The sequence below is a fragment of the Macaca nemestrina genome, chromosome 4, assembly GCF_043159975.1.
Source record: "Macaca nemestrina isolate mMacNem1 chromosome 4, mMacNem.hap1, whole genome shotgun sequence".
Taxonomy (NCBI): domain Eukaryota; kingdom Metazoa; phylum Chordata; class Mammalia; order Primates; family Cercopithecidae; genus Macaca; species Macaca nemestrina.
The window spans coordinates 185,140,446-185,163,586 of NC_092128.1; the positions used below are offsets into that span (position 1 = coordinate 185,140,446).

A 23,141-nucleotide genomic window follows, 5' to 3' on the forward strand; every position below is an offset into this window, starting at 1 on the left:
ATCTGCAAAAGTCACCAATGAACATTCCAGAAGCACAAATAAATATTGACATGAGAGTATTGCAGATGGCTGTAACAGCAGGCTGCATTTAGCGGAACACAAGATTAATATGCTTCAAGACGGATCAATAGAAAATATCCAAAACAAATCATGGAGAGAAAAAAATGGTAAAAACAGAACAATATGTTGATATAGTCAACGCCAACACAGGTGTGACTGGAGTCCTAGAGAAAGGGAGAGAGTAGGGAGGGAGAGGGAGGGAGAGAGACAGGGAGATGCAGGATTTGAAGAAATAATAGATAAATATTTTCTAAACCTTATGAAAGACAGCAACCCACAGATTCAAGAAATTAGATCCAAGCCAGATGAATGAGTTTTTAAAGGATTATACTTAGGCACAACATAGTAAAACTATCTCTAAACAAATCTATCAACTGTTATCTTTAATAAATGATCTTAGAAAATTCATTAAAATGTGAAAATTAAACAGTACTCTTTTAAATAAACAACAGTTCAAAGAAGAAATCACAAGGGAAATTGGAAAATACTTTAAAATGAACAAAAATAAATAGAAACACCACATACCAAAAGGTCCGGGATAAGGCAAAAGCAGCACTTAGAGGGAAATCTATGGCTGCCAATGCCTGTATTTAAAAAAAGATCTCAGATAAATAATCTAAACTTCCACCTGAGAACCTAGAAGAATGAGAGCAAGCTAAACCCGAAGCAAGCAGAAAGAAGGAAATAAAGATTAGAGCAGAAACAAGTGATCCTAGCAAGGTTGCAGGCTATAAATCAATATACAAAGGGCAATACACACCAAACATTTAGACAGCAAGACTAAAATATATCATTTGTAATAAAATAAAAAATATTAAATGCTTAGGAATAAATATAACTCAAGATGAACAAGAACTCAACCCTGAAAACTTTAAAAAACTGCAGAGAGCTGGGCCCGGTGGCTCATGCCTGTAATCCCAGCACTTTGGGAGGCGGGCAGATCACTTGAGCTCAGGAGTTTGAGACCCACCTGGGCAACATGGCAAAACCCCATCTCTACTAAAAGTACAAAAAATTAGCTGGGTGTGGTGGTGCAAGTCTGTAGTCCCAGCTACTTGGGAGGCTGAGGTGGGAGGATCACCTGGGCCCAGGAGGTTGAGGCTTCAGTGAGCCGTGATCACTGTACTCCAGCCTGGGCGACAGGAGTGAGACCCTGTCTCAACAAAACAAAACAAAACAAAACACTGCAGAGATAAATTTTAAAAGACAAATAAATGGCGAGCGATTCTATATTTATGGATCAGGATGTTTAATGTGTTAAGATATCATTTCTCCTCAAATTAATCTATGGATATGGCACAGTCAAAACCCCATAGGCTTGTTTTCTTCTTTCTCTCCTGCTCCCTTTTTTGAAGACAATTGACAAGGCGATTCTAAAATGTATACAGAAATAACATCCAGAACAGCCAACACAACCTTGAAGAAAATTGGAGGACTTACAGTATCGTATTTCAAGACTTAGTTAAAAACTATCGTAATTAAGACGGTGTGGTGTTGATACAAGGACAGATAAACAGAGCAGTGGAGAAGAACAGATGGTTCAGAGATTTACCTTCCTCCCATATACGGCCATTGGTTATATCAAAGAGCCAGTGCAATGAAGACAGGAGGGCGTTTTCAATCCCTAGTGCTGGAGATGCTAAGAAGGCATTTGGAAAAAATGCACCTTTCAGCCTACATAGAAATTAATTCAAGATGCATCATAAACTTAAATCTGAAAATGAAAACAATGCTGCTTCTAGAAGAAAGCAAATAAATGTATTTTCATATTCTTCATTTCTTCAGAGATTTCTTAAAGAAAACATACACACATTAACTATAAAATAAAAGTGATTAGATTTCATTAAAACTAAGAACTTCTGTCATCAAAAAACAAACACTGACATTATTAAATGGTCAGTCGGGCACAGTGGCTCACGCCTGTAATCCCAAAACTTTGGCAGGCCGAGGCAGGTGGATCACCTGAGGTCAAGAGTTCAAGACCAGCCTGGCCAATACGGCAAAACCCCATCTCTACTAAAAATACAAAAATTAGCTGGGCATGGTGGAGGGCACCTGTAATTCCAGCTACTCGGAGGCTGAGGCAGTAGAATTGCTTGAACCTGGGAGGCAGATGTTGCAGTGAGCCGAGATCATACCACTGCACTCCAGCCTGGGTGACAGAGTGAGACTCCATCTCAAAAAAACAAAAACAGAAACAAAAAACAAAAAACAAAAACAAAACAAAACCTAAATGGCAAACTATGAACTGAGAAAACGTATTCAAAATCCATCTATGTGACAGAGGGTACCTATTTAGAAATATTAAGCAATTCTACAAACTAGTGCTAAAATCAAAACAATACAACTTAATAAAATGAAGCAGCATATCATTAATCAATACAGAACAGAAAATTAAAACCTTGATGATATGATCACCACACTCCAATCAGAGTGGCTACATTTTAAAGAAACTGACAGTGCAAAGTGAGGGCAAGCACATGGAGCCACTGGAACTCTCCCATTGCAGGTAAGAGTATAAGTCAGTAAAAATTTGGAAAACGGGTTGATAGTATCCACTAGCATCACGCACATTCTTGTTCCATAACCTGGCAATTTCTCTGGTAGATTTCACTCAACAAAAATGAATGTTTGTATCCACCGAGAGACAGATACAAGAATGCTAGTGGTAACTTTATTTATAACAGTCCCAAACTGAGAACAAACCAAATGTCCACCAAAAGGAGAATGAAAAGCTACTCTGTGACATAAAACAGTAAACTATGGACACAAGCACCAACATGCACGAATCATAGAAACATATGAATGAAAGAAGCCAGACACAAAGTAGTAATACTATATTCCAATTATATAAAGATCAAGAATAAACAAAGCTAATCTATGGTAATTGAAGCCAGAATAATGTTTACCTCTAGAGATAGTAATTGGTTAGGAAATGGAACAGGAACATTTTTACAGAATGCAAATGGTCTATATCAGGATGGGGATGGTGAATATACAGGTGTATAGACATGTAATATTCATCAGACTTTACAGAATGATTTATGCCCTTAAAAAGAAAGTAAGGCCCTATAGGAAGGAAAAAAAGGCCAGCTTCTGGAGCCACACCCACCTGTTTTGACTCTGGAATTGGGTACTTTCTTGCTGTGATCTTGGCCAAGTAAAATCATCTGTGCCTTACTTCCCCATTGTGAATAATAACAGTGTCTGGCTCGTGGAGCTGTGATGGGGATTAAGTGAGTTAATGGATAGAGTTCTCAGCACAGAGACCTAATACAGCCTCCATCCTATTTGTCCTTGTTACCAGGTTTCTGCTACGCTCCCTTCCAGGGCTGAGATCTCAGAGGCTTCAACAGCCCACTTTCCCCGACGTTGCTGCAATAATCATTGGCTAGAGGTATTGTGATATGTCATTAAAGTTAATCTAGACAAAAATTTGATTTACCTATAACTATGACACTGTAGACCCAGAGGAATTTCAGTTTTTGCCATAATTGGTTTCAATGTGTGTTATAAAAAATAAATTCCACTATGTTCACAAATGTAAAACTCATGATCTGACCAAAAGTGAGAGATGGGTAGACTTTCCTACTTGGGTCCCTCTGTAGACAGGTACTAGGTGCTGTTTTATGCCCAGTGACTTGGGAGGAAACAGAACTGCCCTTTAGTAACCCCGCTCACTTCCTGTTTTCTACAGTAACAATTACATTAGGCAATATTATTACACATGGAATTGCATCATGGTGATTTAAAACAATCCTCCCTGTAGCATTACACAGACACTGAATCATCATTTGTATTTTGGGGGTTTTTACATGCCTGCAGTGGTGAAAACTGAAATTTTGTCCCACTTAAGGGAGTTTCTTCTTCCCTTTATTAATTGCAAAATAAATGTATATCCCTTCAGAGGGCAGCAGCAGGACGACCTATGTTTGTGGGTAAGTCACTGACAAAATGCTGTCTAGTAAGAAAATATTTTTAAATATAAATGTGTGGGAAAAGTGTAATTAACTAGATGTCGATTAAGAAAAATGTAAGCCACATCTCCTAGTTCAGGCAGCAATCATTTGTGACTTAAACTGTGATGTAAAGTATCTGTGACCTAACCAGACAGCAAATATTGGTGAACTGCCTGGATTTGGGAGATGCAGTGAGAATGAGTCAGGGCCCAGGACATGAGAGGGAGAAAGGGGGACCCTGAGGACTTGGGCTCTGGTGTGAGGATCCTGCACTCGGTGTCTGTGAGGGTGGGTGCAGAGGAGTCACAAGTTCAGGTGAGCCTGCGGCAGGGCCGCCCATGGTCCCTGGTGAGCGTTTGCAGCCAGCGGGGCCATGGGGGTGAGGCCGGCTTGGTGGCTTGGATTGCCTCCTCCTCTGCAGGGTCCCAGCAGGTTTCTATATCCCTCCAGAGAAGCCTCTGGGTACATCCCATGGCTTCCCAGCCTCCCCCTCTCAGCCAGTGGAGAAGAATTCTGATCAAGTGTTGGGCATGAATACAGTAGCTTCAATTTTCAACCATTTTACCTGCAGTCTTCGTAGATCAACGACCCCCAAACTTTTTGGCACCAAGGACTGGTTTCATGGAAGACAATTTTTCCGTGATTTGCGGGTGGGGTGAAGGGATGCTTTGGGGGTGATTCAAGTGCAATACTTTTATGTTGCCCTTTTTTTTTTAAAGACGGAGTCTCCCTCTGTCACGCTGGAGTGCAGTGGCGTGATCTCGCTCACTGCAACCTCCGCCTTCTGGGTTCAAGTGATTTTCCTTCCTCAGCCTCCTGAGTAGCTGGGACTACAGGCATGCACCACGGTGCCCGGCTATCTTCGGTAGTTTTAGTAGAGATGGGGCTTCACCATGTTGGCCAGGCTGGTGTCGAACTCCTGACCTCAAGTGATCCACCTGTCTCAACCTCCCAAAGTGCTAGGATTACAGGCATGAGCCACCACGCCCTGCCTATTGTGCTTATTGCATTTTATTTTATTTTTATTTTATCGTTCTTCATTTTTCTTAAGTCCCGAGGTACATGTGCAGGATATGCAGGTTTGTGACATAGGTAAACGTGTGCCATGGTGGTTTGCTGCACCTATCAATCCACCACCTAGGCATTAAGCCCAGCATATTGTGCTTTTTTTTTTTTTTTTTTTTAACTCACTTGCCACTATAAAGCCTGCCACCAGATGCAGCTTAACTGTCACTTGCCACTCACTGATAGGGTTTTGATATGTGTCTGCAAGCAGTTGATTTATTATGGTCACTGTGCAGTCAAACCTCTCTGCCAAGTTAATCTGTGTTTGCAGCTGCTCCCCGGCATGAGCACCACCACCTCGGCTCATTAGGCATTAGTTAGAATCTCATAAGAAGCGTGCAACCTAGATCCCTTGAGTGCTCAGTTCACAGGAGGGTTTTCACTCCTATGAGACTCTAATGCCACCACAGATCCGACAGGAGGCAGAGCTCAAGCCATAAAGCTTCCTCGCCTGCCGCTCGCCTCCTGCTGTGCGGCCCCACTGCTAACAGGCCACGGACTGGTTGGGGACTTGTCTTACATGACGGGGTGAGCTACCCTGAGTTAATCTGAGTGAACTCCATTCTGTCGACTTTCTTCCCCTCCACCACAGCGCTACACCAACCTGAACTTCGCTTCCTGAGACCTAAGATTCAGCCCCGTGCTCAGCAGACATCAGGGATCACCTAACGTGTGCCAGGAGCTGTTCTTGATGCTGGCAACGCAGGGGTGGACAAAACAGAGAGAGCCCTGCCCTCGAGTGTGGTCAGAAGAGACATGGAAGGATTTGGAAGCTAACGCTCAGATCTAGGCTGGGCTTGTTTCAACTCGTTTCGTGGGCCTGATGTAGTCCAGAGATGATCCTTGGCGTGGGCTGCGGGAGCTCCTGCTGTGTAGTCTGGGGAAGGGCCAGCCCCAGGCAAATAGGGGACCTGCGTCTCTAGCCTTCAGCACATCTGCCCTTCAGGGTCATCCCTCCAGGCGCCCCACCCTGGGGACTTGAACTCTGCCCTTGTCCCCCAAACCACCTCATCCTGATGCTGTGGTTCTCCTGATCCATGCATGGCGCAGAGTCCTGCTGAGTGTGCCGGTGCCTGTCCCTTCCCTCTGCGATGTCAGCTCCACGCGGCAGCAGTGTTTACCCACGGATGGATCCCCACCCCCGGACCGTGCCTGGGGACAGGTTTTGTTCAGGTTGGTCCATTACTGAGCATAGGGGCCAGGGTTCCACTCCAGGCCCCTCTGACTCCCTCACCAGGCTGTTCCCAGAGACTTGTGAGGGAAGTTGACAATCAATATGTAAATTCAGATGGGTTTCATGTTAGTGAAAACCTGAATATTGAAATATTACAAACCTAGGGTTGAAGATCTCAGGCTGGTGGGAGTGCCTTTGTGCATGCATCCACCTGCTTTTCCTTGCAGAACTTTCTACACAACAGTTCAGCACAGGAAGCATGGAGGAGTAAAGCCATCTGGGGAAAGATGAGCAGTGAAAACCGGGGGCCGGCAGGTTAGAGGAGGGGTGTGATCTCAGGGTGCAATGCTGCTGAATGCATGCACACCTTCCTCCTCCGATCCCTCTCTTGGCAGCTCCCAGGTAACTTAGCCACCCACATCTTAATTTCACTCAACAGCCACAACAGTCTCTCTCCCTTATTTTTTTCGTTTGAGACAAGGTCTCGCTCTGTCACCCAGGCTGAAGTGCAGTGGTGCGATCACAGCTCACTGCAACCTCTGCCTCCCAGGCTCAAGCGATCCTTCCACCTCAGCCACCTGAGTGGTTGAGACTACAGGTGCGCACCACCATGCCTGGCTAATTTTTAAAATTTTTTATAGAGATGAGGTTGCACCCTGTTGCTCAGGCTGGTCTTGAACTCCTGGGCTCAAGCAATCTTCCAGCCTCAGCCTCCCAAAATGCTGGGATTACAGGTGTGAGCCACAATGCCCAGACTTCAACAGTCACAGCTATCTCTTAGCATAGGCTGTTTGCTATTGGCAAAAGGACAGACACAAAGACCAATGGCACAGGATAGAAAACCCAGAATCACACCCACTCAAAGGTACAAAGCAAATCAGTGGAGGATGGACGGCTTTTCCAGCAAGCGCTGCTGACGCATTTGGGTATCCATGCGCAGAAAAAAAGAACTTGGACTTAAATTTTCTTGTACAAAAGTTAACTCAAAAATGCATCATAGATGTAGAATATTTGAGAATTTTGAGAGTTCTTCAGGCATTATGAATCCTAATCCTTTGTTGGACATGAGATTTGCAAATATTTTCTCCTGGTCTATTATTAATACTTATCTTTTCATCTTAACAGGATCTTTCTGAGTCAACACTTTTCATTTTGATGAAGTCCCATTTATCAATTTTTTCATTTTATGGATCATGCTTTTGGAACTCTTTGGCTCCGGATCCTAAAGATTTCCTCCTAATATTTTTTTTCGCTGAAAGGTTATTTCACATCTACGATGCATTTTGAGTTAACTTTTATGTAAGAAAATTTAAGTCCAGGTTCTTTTTTTCTGCCCATGGATACCCAAATGCGTCAGCAGCTGTTGCTGGAAAAGCCCTCCATCCTCCACTGATTTGCTTTGTACTTTTGAGTGGATGTAATTCTGGGTTTTCCATTCTGTTCCATTGATCTTTGTGTCTGTCCTCTTCCCAGTAACAAACAGTCTGGATTGTTGTAGCTATAAAATAAGTCTTGATATCAGGTAGACTGATTTCTCCTCCTTTATTCTTCTTTTTCAAAATCGTTTTAACTCTTCTAATTCCTTGGCCTTTTCCTTAAATTTTAGACTACTCTTGTTTATATCTACAGAAAATTTTGCTGAGATTTTAATAACAATTACCTTAAACATGCATATTTTGGTAATCATCGATATCTTTATGATATTAAATCTTCCAGTCTATAAACAGTATTTCCCTCCTTTTTTCTTTAGTTCTTTTTTTTTACTTCTTTTATCAGGATTTTGTAGGTTTTAGCATACAAGTCCTGTACCTGTTTTGTTAGGTTTACACCTAAGTACTGAATTTTGTTTGAGCAGTTGCGAATGGTATCATGTTTTTAATTCTAGTGTCCATATGTGCATTGACAGAGCATAGAAATAAAATTTATTTATGTATGTTTATCTTGTATCCTGCAACCTTGCTTGAACTCACTTATTTCAGGAGTGCTTTTGTAGACAGATTGGGATTTCTTAGGTAGACAATGACGTCATTTGAAAATAGAAACAGTTTTGCTTTTTTTTCCCTTTCCAACCTGTCTGCCATTTATTTCCTTTTCTTGCTTTACCACACTGGCTAGAAATTCCAGCACCATGTTGAATAAGAGTGGTGAAAGCAAACATCCTTGCATTATTTTTGATATTAAGGAGCAAGCATTTGGTTTTTCACCATTAATTATATTATTAACTGTAGATTTCTTGTTGATGCTGTTTATCAGGTGGAACTTCTCTATTCCTATTTTTCTGAGTGTTTTAACCATGAATGGGTATAGAATTTTGTCAAGTGCTTTTTCTGTATCAGTTGGCATGATCATGTGACTTTTTCCTCTTTAGTCTGTTAATATGGTATATTACATTGATTGACTTTCACATATCGAACCAGCCTTAACGTCTCTGGAATAAACCCCACTTGAATGTGGTATATAATTTTAAAAATATATTTCTGAACTCTATCTACTAGCATTTTGTTTGGGTTTTCTGTATTTATACTCATGAGGGCCATTGGTCTGCGGTGCAGTAGTCTTGCTGTGTTGCCCAGGCTGGAGTGCAGTGGCTATTTACAGGCACGAAAATGGTGCACTAAGGCCTCCAACTCCTGGGTTCAAGCAACCCTCTTGCCTCAGCCCGTGATCAACTATAGTATTTTTAAAAAATATTATATTTGTCTGATTTTGATATCAGGGTATACTAACTAAATAAAATGAATTGAGAAGTGTTTCTTCCTCCTCTGTTTTCTGAAGGAGATTGCCTAGAATTGGTGTTAATTTTTTTAAATGTTTGCTAGAATTCTCCAGTGATATCATCTGGGCCTGGAGAATTAGGTGGGGTTTTTTTTGTTTTTGAGTTTTCAAAACTAAATTCAATGTTCTTAATAGCTATGAGACTATTAAAATAGTCTGTTTATATTCAGTGAGTTGCAGTTTGTGTCATGTGAGGAACTGGCTGATTTCATCTAAGTTGTCAAATGCATGATTGCAGAGTTGTTTGTAGTGTTCCCTCATTGTCCTTTGGATGCCTGTGGGATCTGTAGTGATGTCCCTTGCTCCATCCCTAATATCAGTAATTTGTATCTTCTCTGTTTTTCCTTTGCTCATCTTGCTAGAGGTATGTCAATTTTATTTATTGTGGCCAGGCAAGGTGGCTCACGCCTGTAATCCCAACACTTTGGGAGGCCAAGGTGGGCAGATTACCTGAGGTCAGGAGTTTGAGACCAGCCTAGCCAACATGGTAAAACCCCGTCTCTACTAAAAATACAAAAATGAGCTGGGTGTGGTGGTGGGCACCTATAATCCCAGCTACTTGGGAGGCTGAAGCAGGAGAATCGCTTGAACTTGGGAGGCGGAGGTTGCAGTGAACCGAGACCGTGACACTGCACTCCACCCTGGGAGACAGAGCAAGACTCCGTCTCAGGAAAGAAAAAGAAAGAAAGAAAAAAATTTATTGATTGCTTCAAGAACCAGCTTTGTGTTTCATTGATTTTCTCTACTGGCTTTCTCTTTTCAGTTTCACTGATTTCTGTGATTATATTTACTATTCACTTTCCTTTCTGACTTTTCTCTCTTTTTTCTACATTCTTGAGGTAAGAGTTTCAGTTATCACTTTGAGAATTTTCCTGATTTCCAACGTATATGAATTCAGTGATATAAATTTCCCTCTCCTTACTGTTTTAGTTGTGTCCCACAAATTTTGATATTTTTACTTTCATGTATTTTTATTTTCAATTTCATTCAGGTAAATGTATTTGTATTGCCCTTCAGATGCCCTCTTTGCCTCATAAATTATTTTACAGTATGTTGTTTGGATTCTAACTGTTCAGAAGTTTTTCTTGTATCTTCCTGTTACTGATTTCTAATTTGATTCCACTTTTATCAGAAAACATAGTCTGGTGCCAGGCATGGTGGCTCATACATGTAATCCTAGCACTTTGGGAGGCTGAGGTGGGAGGATCACTTGAGGCCAGGAGTTAGAGACCAGCATGACAAAACCCCATCTCTACTAAAAGTACAAGAATTAGCCAGACATGATGGCACACCTGTAATCCCAGCTACTCAGGAGGCTGAGACATGAGAATCACTTGAGCCCAGGAGGTAGAGGTTGCAGTGAGCTGAGATCATGCCCCTGCACTCCAGCCTGGGTGACAGAGGGAGACTCTGTCTCAAAAATAAATAAGTAAGTAAATAAATAAATAAATGCAATCTGTACAATTTCAATTCTTTTGAGTTTGTTGAGGTTTGCTTTGTGGCCCAGAATATGGTCTAACTTGGTATCTGTTTTATGGATACTTGAATGTGCATTCTTCTGTTGTCAGGTGGAGTGTTATATATATATATATATTGATTAGATCCTATTGATTAATAGTATCATTGAGTTCTTCTATCTCCTGGTGCTACAGGCATGTGCCACCACATCTGGATAATTTTTAAATTTTTTGTAGACATGGGACCTCACTATGTTGCCCAGGCTGATCTCAAACTCCTGGGCTGAAGCAATCCTCCTGCCTCAGCCTCTCAAAGTGCTGTCCTTCTTGATGTTCAAAGCTTCATTCTTTTACCATTTTATTTATGTTTAAATAATTTCATTTCATCATTCTTTTAGGTTATGTCTACTAAAGACACATTTTCTTAGTTTTTCTTTATCTGAGAATGTCTTGATTTCTGGGTGGCCAGTGTTGGTTTTGTTTTTTTTTTTTTTCTTTCAGGAAATTAAAAAATGTTTTGCTAATTCTTTCTGTCTTCTTCTATGGTTCAATGAGAAATATGCTGTCATTTGAATTGCTTTTTCCCCTATAGGTAAGGTATTGTTTCTCTTTCATTCCCTTTAAGATCTCTTCTTTGTCTTCAGTTTTCAGAAATTTGACTGTAATATGTCTTGGTATAGTTTTATTTGCGTTTATTCTGTTTGGAGTTTGCTAAGGTTCTTGAATCTGTAGGTTTATGGCTTTTGCTAGGTTTGAGAAGTTTTCAGCTGTTATTTCTTTGATTATTTTTTAACCCCTCAGTCCCACTTCTGGGTTTCTGTTAGATCTTTATAGACAGTTCTACAGGCCCCTCAAACTGTGTTCATTTTTTGTTCAGCTTGTTTTTCTCTGTTGTTCAGATTCGATGATTTCTATTGTTCCATTTTCCAGTTTATTGATTCTTTCCTCTGTCCCCTCCATTCTGCTATTAAGCCCGTCTGCTGAGTTTTTAATTTTGGTTATTTAATTTTTCAATTCTAAACTTTCTATTTTGTTCTTTTTACCTTCTATTTGTTTGCTAAGACTTTCTACTTTCTATTTTATTTTTTCAAATCTGCTCGTAATTGCTCACTGAAGCATTTTTATGATGGCTGTTTGTCAACACTTGTTGGATAATTCTAACACTGCTGTCATCTTTGCGTTGGCATGCATTGATTGGCATCCATCCATTAATTGGCTTATCTGACGTCACTCTGGCAGGGGAAGAGGGCACAGCACTGCCACCTTACTACCAGGCAAGGGTACAAGTCCAGGTTCCCTGCTCAGCCTTTGTTGACACCCTAAAGAGGGGTTCCTCATTACTACTGGATGGGTGTTGAAGTTCTGGCTTCCCATTTGGCCTCTACTGATACCTCCCTAGCTGGGGGAGGTAGGAGACCTTACTTCTATTCCCCATATGGTCTTCATGACATCACAGGGTGATGAGTATCCTTGTTACCCTGGGTGGTGGTGAAAGTCCTGACTCTCCTGGGTCTCCTATCGTCACCCCAGCAAGGTGGACGAGGAGCTTCTCATTATTGCCCAGCGGGAGCAGAAGTCCAGACTTCCTAATTGGCCTTCTCTGACACATATATTATGGCTAGAGGAGTAGGAGTTGGTTGACATGCCTAATTACAGCCTGAGGAGGGCGGAAATCTAAGCTCCCCACTCTTTCTTTGCTGGCATGGGTAGACATTTGACCACAGTGTATTCTGGAATGTTTGGTTGAAGCAGAGAAGTTATTGTCTAAAAACTTTCTGTCCTCTAGGTTGCCCCTTTCCTGTTCTTTTGGCTAGAGAGAGCAGGCTTTTGTTGGGACCTTTTTTTTTTTTTTGGTGCTTATTTGCATTTCCAGGTTCTCAGCTTCTTCAACTCAAAATCTGGGATATATGATGCAAAACAAAAATCCAGGGACCTCACCACAGTGTGGCTCCTTGGGTCCCAAGATCCCTGGATGGTTTGCCTTCCTTTCCCCATCTTCTAGAGTCTCCTTATGTTTGTTTTGTGTAATATCCAAGGTTTTTAATTGTAATTAGAGGGAGGACTAGGGAAAAACATGTCTATTCCATCTTCCCACAAGCCTGTCTTATGACTTTCAACAGATTGAACTTGGGCTTCTTGTAGAAATCTGCCCGTTTGAAATAGGTTTTCCCTTTTCACCCAGTAAATACTTGACAGTAGTGAACACGTGGAAAGATACTTAGCCAGGTGCCAGGAGACCTGGGTCCTTGTCCGGGCTTTATGGCCCTAAGCAGGTTACAAACCTCATGGAGCCCCTATTTTCTTGTTTTCATGTGGCAGAATAATTTACTGAGACAATTTATTAATTTTCCCTGCTCTAGCAATTTTCCCCTCCCTTTAAAAAGTAGTCATGTCTTTTTTTCTTTTTACTTTTAAAAAATGAGTTGTTGGCCGGGCGCGGTGGCTCAAGCCTGTAATCCCAGCACTTTGGGAGGCCGAGGCGGGCGGATCACAAGGTCAGGAGATGGAGACCACAGTGAAACCCCGTCTCTACTAAAAATACAAAAAATTAGCCGGGCGCGGTGGCGGGCGCCTGTAGTCCTAGCTACTCAGGAGGCTGAGGCAGGAGAATGGCGTGAACCCAGGAGGCGGAGCTTGCAGTGAGCCGAGATCGCGCCACTGCACTCCAGCCTGGGCAACAGCGTGAGACTCCGTCTCAAAAAAAAAAAAAAAAAAATGAGTTGTTTTTCTCCTAAAGCCTTCAGAGAGTTGCAGAACCTGAGACATAAGTTTCCAGGCATGCAGAAGATAATCTCTCTAATCAAGCTTTTGCTTTTGAAAGCTTAGGCTCCACAAGGTGACTGCCCCAGGCCCTCCTGGAAGGGAGGAATGCAGAGCTGGGATTCTGGGGGAGGGAGGCAGAAGGGTCAGGAGAAATGTCTCAGAGCCTGGAAAGGGGAGCTATGGAGTCTGCAGCCACCAGGAGAGCTCAGAGGTCTCAGGGAGGCAAGAGGACTTCTGCTCAGGTGATCAGAGGGCTGAGTTCACTGAACACTTGAGCTGTGGCCTTTGGAGCCATGGAGAGTTGATCTGGGCCTGACCTGGGCATGGCATGGAGGAGCTGCTTCTGAGGGACCAGGCACAGATCATCTGACTGATAGAAATAACAAAATGTGGGCTGCCTGGTGCCTGGTGTGAAAGTGTAAAACCCATGAGGGTCCAGCAACGGCATCTGCCCTCCTACCCCACAGGGTGTTCTGAAGCAAAACGCAATCATGCACCTTACAACATTTTCTAAAGCATTCGAGGTTGTCCAAACATAACTCATGATTTTTATTAAGCACCTATTCCAGCTAGGCTCCATGCAGGGAATGATGTTGGAGCAAAGTAATATTAGTGAGATGCTGGACTTTGTCATCTCTTTGGGGAGATAATGCATATATTGGGCGAAGAAGAAGCTAAGGGTTAGAGGGTCGATCTAGAAACTACTTGTAAGGATTTTCTCATAGAGTGGCTTTGGGCCTCTGACTTTTAACTTCCTTGTTAAACTGATGATCATAATCAAGACATTTTAGCTGCAAGTGACTAACATCTAATTCATACTAGTTCGGGGTCAGAAGGGAGAGGAGAGGATCCCGTGCCAAAAAACAAGAATAATGAGCACCAGCCTTTATAAGATGCACACTATGTGCCGGCCATGGCTTTCAAATGCTGACTCCTCTAATCCTTGAAACAGTCTTCTGAGGCAAACAGGATCGATCATCAGCCCACTTAATAGCTGAGGTCACAGGGGCACTGAGAAGAAGGAGCTTGTTTAAAGAGCCTCCATCTGGCTCTGGGGCCCAGCACTTATCAAAAGTTAAAAGTGGTTGCCCAGCCGCTTGGGAAGGGCCAACGATGGACGATGGGTGTGAACTCAGGAGGGCAGGATGTAGAGGCTCCAGCTATGAAAAGGCTGCTGAAAGGGCTTTGTCACTTCCTCCATCTCGGCTCTACTTCCCTGGGGGTGTTTACTTAATTCCTAGCCAGACAAACACTCTCCTTAAGACTTGTCAATGCCGACAGGGAACAGGGAAAGAAACCCTCTCCCTCTTAGGGTCCAGGAAGTCCCTGAAGAACTCTGATGACCCCGCTGGGTTTGTGTGTCTTTTCCAGAACATCAGTAGTGGCCAGAGGGATGGAACATTCTGGATGGTCTGGGGGGCGGGGGAGGGGGGTTGTGTTCTACGGCTGACTACGCGGAGTCAGGGATGGGAGTTTCCCTGGAGGAAACGTGGGGTACACAGTGGTTCCAGTTACTTCCTAGAAGGGATCCGTTATGGGAGTGATGGAAAGCTTTAAATTATTTGTGGGAAGGAGGCCTCCAGTAATTTTCCGGTGTCTGTCTCTGAGACTTCTGTCCTAATCTTCAACTTTGAAGGTCATCCTATGGCCAGATGTTATTTACTCTTTCTTCGTTTGAAGAAATGGTTTCCTAGGTCTTTCCCAGCTGCTCTTGGTTCCATGCTAATGGAAGAAAACAAAAGGAATCTATCTGTAATACTTAACTTGTCTTGTCTTAACTTAATCTATGAAATATCTACTTGCAGTTTTTCCCCTGAAACCATCTTTCATCATCTATCTTGCCACCGTAGCTTCCAGACATCTGCTGCCCCCACTCCCTCCACCCTGCACCTCCCTCACCTCTTTGGCTTCTCTCATCTCATGGCCCCTCCTTTGCACTGACCTCCCACAGGCTGTGTGTGCTTGGTAAAGAAGGGGTCCTCTCTGGAGCTGGGCTGGCTCACCAGAGGAAGCGAAGGGACATACCTGGACACTGGAGACAGAACACCATTGAAGTCAAGAGCGCCAGCAAAATAGGAAACAAACAGTGGAGATTAAGCATTCTCATTTGTTTTTTTCAAATTTATTTTATTATTATGATTTTTTTGAGACGAAGTCTCCCTCTGTTGCCCAGGTTGGAGTGCAGTGTCGCGATCTTGGCTCACTGCAAACTCTGCCTCCCAGGTTCAAGCGGTTCTCCTGTCTCAGCCTCTGGAGTAGCTGGGACTACAGGTGCATGCCACCAGGCCTAGCTAATTTTTGTATTTTTAGTAGAGACGGGGTTTCACTGTGTTGGCCAGGATAGTCTCAATCTCTTGACCTTGTGATCCGCCCGCTTTGGCCTCCCAAAGTGCTGGCATTACAGGCGTGAGGCACCGTGACCGGCCTTTGCATTCCCATTTCTTCCAAATGAACCAACACACAAAGTTCCTATTTGGTGTATCCAACCAGCCTTACGTCGCTGCCCTCCCTGATGACATGGTCTTTGTGTCTGACCCACTTTCCCAGGCTTCCCCTTGAAGGTCTAAGATACGGTTTTCCTCTGCACCTGTTCTTCCTCCTTTCTCCACTCACTTTTCCCTTCCTCCTTCCTTCCTCTCTCTGTCTCTACCTCTCTTCTTTCCTTCCTTTCTTTCTCCCTGCTATGACCCAAATATTGGTATCCTCCCCAAATTCATATGTTAGAACCTAATACCCATCATGACAGCATTAAGAGATGCAGTCCTGGGCCCGGCGCGGTAGCTCACGTCTGTAATCCCAGCACTTTGGGAGGCCAAGGCGGGTGGATCACCTGAGGTCAGGAGTCCAAGACCAGACTGGCCAAGATGGCAAAGCCCCATCTCTACGAAACATACAAAAAAAAATTAACTGGGTGTGGTGGCATGCGCCTGTAATCCCAGCTACCCAGGAGGCTGAGGCAGGAGAATCACTGGAACCTGAGCAACAGAAGCTGCAGTGAGCCAAGATTGTGCCACTGCACTCCAGCCTGGGTGACAGAGCAAGACTTAAAAAAATAAGTAAATAAAAACCAACAAAAAAAGAGAGATGCGGTCCTTGGGAAGTGATTAGGCCATGAGGAATGGGATTGACGAATTTATTAAATGGTTTGAAACAGGTTGAAAAGAGCCCCTTTCCTTTCTACCATGGGAGGACACAGAAGGCGCATCTGTGAGGAACAGGCCTCCAGACACTGAATTTTCTAGCACCTCGAATTTGGACTTCCCAGCTTCTAGAATTGCAAACAATAAATTTTTGTTGTTTTTAAGTTACCTAGTCTAAGGTATTTTGTTATAGGAGTCCAAATGGATTGAGACAGAAATTGGTACCAAGAAGCAGAGTGTTGCAGAAACAAAGACCTGCAGATGTAGAAGAGGCTCTGGAACTGGGTAATGGGCAGAGGCTGGAAGAGTTTGGAGGAGCAGGCTCAAAAGGCCTGGGCTGCCAAGAGTGAACATAAAGGGTGATCCTGGTGAGGTCTCAGAAGAAGAGGACACAGAGTCTCCAAGATTACGTAAGTGGCTGTGATCAGAATGCTGATAGAAGTATGGATGGTAAAGGCCACTCTGTTGAGGTGTCAGACAGAAATGAGGAACGTGTTACTGGAAATGGGAGGAAAGGCCATCCTTGTGACAGATGGCAAAGGACTTGGCTGAACTGTTTGTGTCCTCATGTTCTGTGAAAGTCAGAGTGGTAGGGGATGAACTTGAATATTTGGTAGAAGAAACACTCTAAACCATGTCTTGAGGACACTGCATAGCTTCTCTCCACTGCTTATGGTAAAATGTGAGAAGGCAAGAAATCAATTAAAGACTGAATTTATAGCCAAAAGGGGAGGTAGAACTTACAGAATATTCTCAGCCTGGTCATACTGTAAAGAAAAAAAAAGCATGTCTGAAATCGAGGCTGTAGCCAAACTAGTGTTTCAGGCAGAGATTAGCATAGAGAGGCAGAAGCCAGGTGCTATGCATGAAGACAGTGACGGCATAATGCTGAAGGTGTTTCAGAGGTTACCAGTGCTGCCCTCCCATCACAGGCCCAGAGTGCCGAGGTCTGGGGGAAAGAACTGTGCCCACAGAGGCACCTGGAGTGCCTGCAGGACCTCGGCACCTGCTGCAGTGTGTTCCCCTCAGAGGGCACAATCAATAAACCTTGGGCATCTATGCAGGGCCATCTCCCTGGGTGTGTAGAGGGTACGAGCTATGGAGGCATGGCTAACTCCATCTGGATTTCAAAGGACGCTTTGGAGAGCTTTGGGGTCCAGGCAGAGAACTGCCACAGAGGCAGAGCCACTGCAGAGAGCCCCCACCAGGTCAATGCCCAGTGGAGCTGTGGGGGCAGGGCCACCTGAAGACCTCAGACTAGCAGAGCCAGCCTGAGAGAGCCACAGGCAGGGGACTCCATCCCATGAGAGCTGCAGTGTGGGCTGTGCTCAGCAAAGCCATGTAGGAGGTGTCACCCAGAGCCCTGGGGGCCCAAGTCCCTCCTTAGAGTGTTCAGAAGATGGGACCATGGAGTCAAAGAAGATATGATGCTTTTTGCCCCGTTGGGTTTTGTACTTACTTGAGACCTGTTATCCCTTCCTTCTTTCCTATTTTTCTCTTTTTGGATGGAAATGTCTGTCCTGTCCCTGCCTCATCCTTGCATTTTGAAAGCACATAACTTGTTTGCCTTCACAAGTTCACCACTGAAAGAATTTTCCCCAAGAGGACGTTTACCTTGAGTCCCACTCACATCTGATTTAAATGATGTGTAGCTGGGACTCTGGGCTTTAGACTTTTGATTTGGTGCCAGGAACAATTTAAGACTTTGGGCACTGTTGAGATGGAATGAACATATTTGGCATGTGAGAAGACTGTGAATTTTGGAGAGCCAGGGGTGGAATGCTATGGTCTGAATGTTCGGGTTCCTCCTAAATTTATTTGTTGGGACCTAATGCCCAGTGTGATTAATACTCTGATAGCACTGAGGTGTAGCCTTTGGAAGGTGATTAGGTCATGAAGGCTTTGCCTCATGAATAGGGTGGAACTCTCATAAGACAGGTTGCAGGGACCATCTCTTCCTCTTCCATCATGTGAGGACACAGAGGCACCTGAGGAACAGGCCCTCACCCGACACCAGAGATGCTGGAGCTCTGACCTTGGACCTCCCAGCTTCCGGTACTGTGAACAATACATTTCTGTAGTTTACAGATTTCCCAGTCTAAGATGTTTGTTACAGCAGCCAGAATGGACTAAGACACACGTACACTCTCTCCCTCCCTTGGTCAGAGAAGCCAACAGGGCCGGGACCAGGCTGACCAGAAGGGAGGTCTCCAGGCCCAGCCCAGGGCAAGTTCGCCACAGGGAGGCCTCTCGAGCATGATCTCCTGTTGTGTCATCTCAGCCTGGGATGCCAAGGGCACGGTGTTCATCCCTGTCTCTCCCTCCCTCACGTCGCTCACCAGTGTCAGACAGGATAGCCACAAGCCCCTCTTTCCTGCTTACACTTGGGGCAGCATCTTCTATTCTTAACTGGCTGGGAAGTTTTATCTTCAGAGTCAGATTTGGGTTGTGAAAAGCAAGCAAGGAGACAAACACCTCTCTGCATCCTCCTCTCCCTTTTTCCTACCCAGTTTCCAGACTTTGGGGGAAAAAAAAATCCCATAAACTGTCATGCTTCATATTGCCAACAGGCAGCAGTGGGCATGGTGCAGAGAAGAGCAGGGCAAAGGGGCAGAGGGACAGCCTCCTTTTTTTTTTTTTTTTTGTTTGTTTCCCTCCATGTAATGGGGAGGTATCAAGTGAGCGAGATGTGCCTGGCCACACAGTGAAGCACAAAGTAGCCAAAGACACAGCAGGCAGATCAGGTCTGTGTGCACAATGGCAGGCTGCGTGCAGGCTGGCCTCAGCCCTCGTGGAGACGCAGAGAAATCTGCAGGGGAACCAGGGATTCAGAGACCTGTGGTTGGTGTCCTGCAGAAGATGGGGCAATTTGAGTCACCAAGCCAGTCTCACCCCAGTGGCCCGGCTGGTTGCAGAAACTCACCAGGGACAAGGGGTCGCCCCACCACAGGCCCACCTGGACATGTGACTCCCCTGTACCCACTCTCACAAGCACCAAGTGCAGGATCCTCATGCCAGAGGCCAAGTCCTCTTTCTCCCCATCATGTTTGACCTCAGCAACTGGAAGTCCACAGAAATAAATCAGACACTCCTAAAATGGGACACCACAGGGAAGGCCAGATGGAATAGGAGTTCTCTTCCCACAGACCTAGACTTCTGTTGACTCCACTCAAAGTCGACTGGGTGATGCTGTTGGCTGCAAGTCAAGGCCAACATGGGCTGTGCTAATAGATGCAGACCCTCCAGAGGGAAGGAGCACATCACCCTGGCCTGTTCCATCCTGATCACACTGAATAGGTGTTCTTTGGTGGGCTCTGAATTTCACAAGGGACACTGAGGAACTGGCACCCATTCCGAGAAGGGGAAAGTGGGACAAAAGGGCGTCTTCTAGGAAGCCACACTGGAGAGACTGGGGGCGTCTGGTCCAGAGAAGAAGGGTCTGGAAAGAATGTTGGTGCCATCATTGGCTGGCCAGGGCCTACTCTGGGGAGTGACACCATGTTGCTGTGGCACACAGAGCAGTCAGGGTGACAGGGAGTCCGATCAGACACAGGTTCAGTTTGCTAGTGGTGACAACACTTAATAATGGAGTGGGTTGCCTGCTGCGGTAGTGACATGGTTTGGCTGTGTCCCCACCCAAATCTCATCTTGAATTGTAGCTCCCATAATTCCCACATGTGGTAGGAAGGACCTGGTCAGAGATCATTGAATCATAAGGGCAGGTCTTTCCGTGCTATTCTCATGATAGTGAATAAGTCTCATGAGCTCTGATGGCTTTATAAAGGGGAGTTTCCCTGCACATGCTCCGTCTCTTGTCTGCCGCCATGTGAGACATGCCTTTCACTTTCTGCCATGATCATGAGGCTTCCCCAGCTATGTGGAATTGTGAGTCTGTTAAATCTCTTTCCTTTGTAAATTGCCCAGTCTCAGGTATGTCTTTATCAACAGTGTGAAAACAGACTAATACAGACAGGAAGCGGCTCCCCACTGGAAATTATCAGGCCCAGTAGGACTCGCCTGTCAGCAATGTCTTAGCATAAATTTCTGTTGGGGTTGGGACTAAGCTGGTCCTGTTGAGAGCTCCCCTTGATCCTCAGGGTTCTACTTAGAATGCCTTGAATGGCCTTGGCTGGGCACTCACGCCCAGTCTTTCTGCATGGTCCCATTGAGTCTAACCTTCTCATTTCATCCCATGTGAACCAGGCCAGGCCCATTGGGGTTTGGCAACCCCCTGGTGCAGTGGTTGCTGCCAGCTATAGGAGCAAGCCTGTAGCTGCTGGGAGGCCATGCGGAGACAGCCTGCCAGAGGGAAGACCACCTGGGAAGGCCAGAGCTATGGAGAAAGCAAGAGACCAGGGGCTGAGGACGGAGTAGTACAGGTCTTTGGTCCCGGCAGGCCTGAAACCAGTGCACTCTGAACCTTTCTGTACTTAGCTTAAGCCAGTTGGAGTTTCTGTCCTTTACAACCAAGAGCCTTGATAGGAGCGGCACAGATCTGTGCTGTACTACTGTTGGCTTCTTCCCTGATCAGGCGTTGGAGGGGAACACAGCAAGGACTAGAGTGGAATGCTTGCTGGGTGCTAGGCACGGTAGAAAGCACTTGCCATGCCTTATTTCCCATGTGGTGGGGATTTTGACCCCACTGTACAGATGGATAAGTGAGGACCCTTTCACTTATCCTGCAATAGAAAATCCAGCAGCCAAAGCCAACAAGGGCCCGGCATAGTGTCTTCCCTCTCTGACTTCATCCTCATGCTCCACACACCGTCCCCCTGGCCATTCCCAGCAGCCCAGTAAGCACTGCCTCACACTTCCAGTTCCGGACCAGCCACGATGGCCAGGCTGGATGGGAGCCATCGACCAGCTGAAGCCAAATTGCCTATTCTCGAGCTGAAGGTCGATCAATCCCACATAAATCTTAGGGCAGAGAACTGGGAGGAGGTAGAGGAGGGGGAATGTCTAGAAGGAAATTCTGGGCACATTCCTGGAAGTGAGGAGGATGGATATTGGACAGAAATTATGTCGCTGCAGGCACCCAGGCATCCCTCGCTTGCCCTGGTCACATGGGCAGTTCCTCCCTGGCTGTGTTCCGTGCCTACTCTCCTGCTCCAGGGCCTGTGTGTTTCTGGGGCAAGGTGGGTCCCAGGGCTGGGCACCGGTTCCCATCTCCAGCCATGAGGCACCTTCCTCTCTGCATTTTGGCGTAAACGCTCCCTAGGTTTGTGGATCTGAATCCCCTTCCCAGCACACTCAGGCTTTACTGGCCTCCCTGTGGTGTATGTTTAAGGCACCACACAGCCTCCTAGGCCTGGCACCCGGGCAGTAGCACCTGGTAAACAGATTTCTTCATCTCAGCCAAGTGTAAAATCAAGGTAACAGATCAACTTTTCTTTTCTTTTCTTTTTTTTTTTTTTTGAGATGGAGTCTCGCTCTGTCGCCCAGGCTGGAGTGCCGTGGCACCATCTCCACTCACTGCAAGCTCCGCCTCCCGGGTGCATGCCATTCTCCTGCCTCAACATCCCAGCAGCTGGGACTACAGGCGCCCGCCACCACGCCCGGCTAGTTTTTTGTATTTTTATTAGAGACGGGGTTTCACCGTATTAGCCAGGATGGTCTTGATCTCCTGACCTGGTAATCCTCCCGCCTCGGCCTCCCAAAGTGCTGAGATTACAGACGTGAGCCACTGTGCTTGGCGGATCGATTCTTGAGAAAACACCATTCAGACACAGGCAGAACCTCCCCTTAAACTCATAACCGCGTCTCCTTTCTCTCCTCCGATTTGAGGGGCAGAATTTGGTTATGGTCATCTGACCTGTGGGTGTGAAGTCCACCTACCTGCCTGGCATAAAAAGCTGTGCCTCCTTTCTAGGTGAGGAGAAAGACAGACCTGGCTCATCTGAGGTGTGGTTGGGAGGGGGGGACCCAGGTGTGCTGGAAATGAAAAGAAATGCATTCCTGTTTTTCGTCCCAACAGGCAAACAACTTAACAAAAGCATTAGGGCCTGAGACTGGGAGTAAAGAATGCCTTGTCACCATGGCTACCAGGAAATGGCCCCACTTACATATAATAAAGGCTTTAGAGATGCTGGACCATCTGATATTCCAGCCTGGGGCCACATGGGAGGGTGCCCTGGTGTCATTCCTTATACAGTTCCATGAACACGGCCATGGCCAGGTTCTGAACCCGGCTCTGGAAACACCTCTGTCTGCAGAAAATGAGCCTTCTTTCTTTGGGGGTGAGCAGAGGGCAGAGGCCTGGCTGTCTTCACCCTTTGTAACCCAGCACTTAGCACCATGGCTGACGCACAGCAATGTCACATGTGTTAGTGCACACGCTGCCTCACTGCCAGGGGTCACCCCATACCAGTGCTGTTGGGGGTGTTGGAGTGGTCATCTTTTCTTTACTCCTCAAGCTCCTGCCTGGCAGAGAGCTGCCCAACACCGCGGGGGTGGGGGAAGGGGAAGAAGCAGCAGCAAGAAGGAAGCCCCCTTGCCCTCGCCCTCCCTCTCTGGACGCTCCCTCTCTGGACGTTCCCTCTCTGGCCCCATCACACAGCCGCTTGAGGCTTGGAGGCTGTGGATTTCCTAGCCTGGGAATCCCAGGGTCTGTCGGGTGTCCCGGCAGCCTCACTCGGGCCGTGCAGGCCCAGCCCCCGCGAGTTCGGGACCCGGGGTTTCTGGGGTGGCAGGGGGGTCCCATGGCGCCTGCGAGGCCTCTGCTCGGGCGGCTCCCGGAACCGGTGCTTCA

General features: G+C 45.7%; 1 long non-coding RNA gene across 5 annotated transcripts; it reads left to right on the forward strand.

Moving 5' to 3' along the window:
- The first annotated feature begins 4,200 nt into the window (after positions 1 to 4,200).
- On the forward strand, positions 4,201 to 17,386 carry LOC105472591 (uncharacterized). Of its 5 annotated transcripts, none has more exons than XR_981656.2 (4): positions 4,201 to 4,334; positions 5,677 to 6,257; positions 6,486 to 6,660; positions 16,408 to 16,529. It is a non-coding gene; the product is annotated as an uncharacterized lncRNA (long non-coding RNA). The 5 variants fall into 5 exon arrangements; XR_011622850.1 differs by lacking the exon at positions 16,408 to 16,529 and adding an exon at positions 15,205 to 16,387; XR_981654.3 differs by lacking the exons at positions 6,486 to 6,660; positions 16,408 to 16,529 and adding an exon at positions 16,587 to 17,386.
- Positions 17,387 to 23,141: the final 5,755 nt, after the last annotated feature.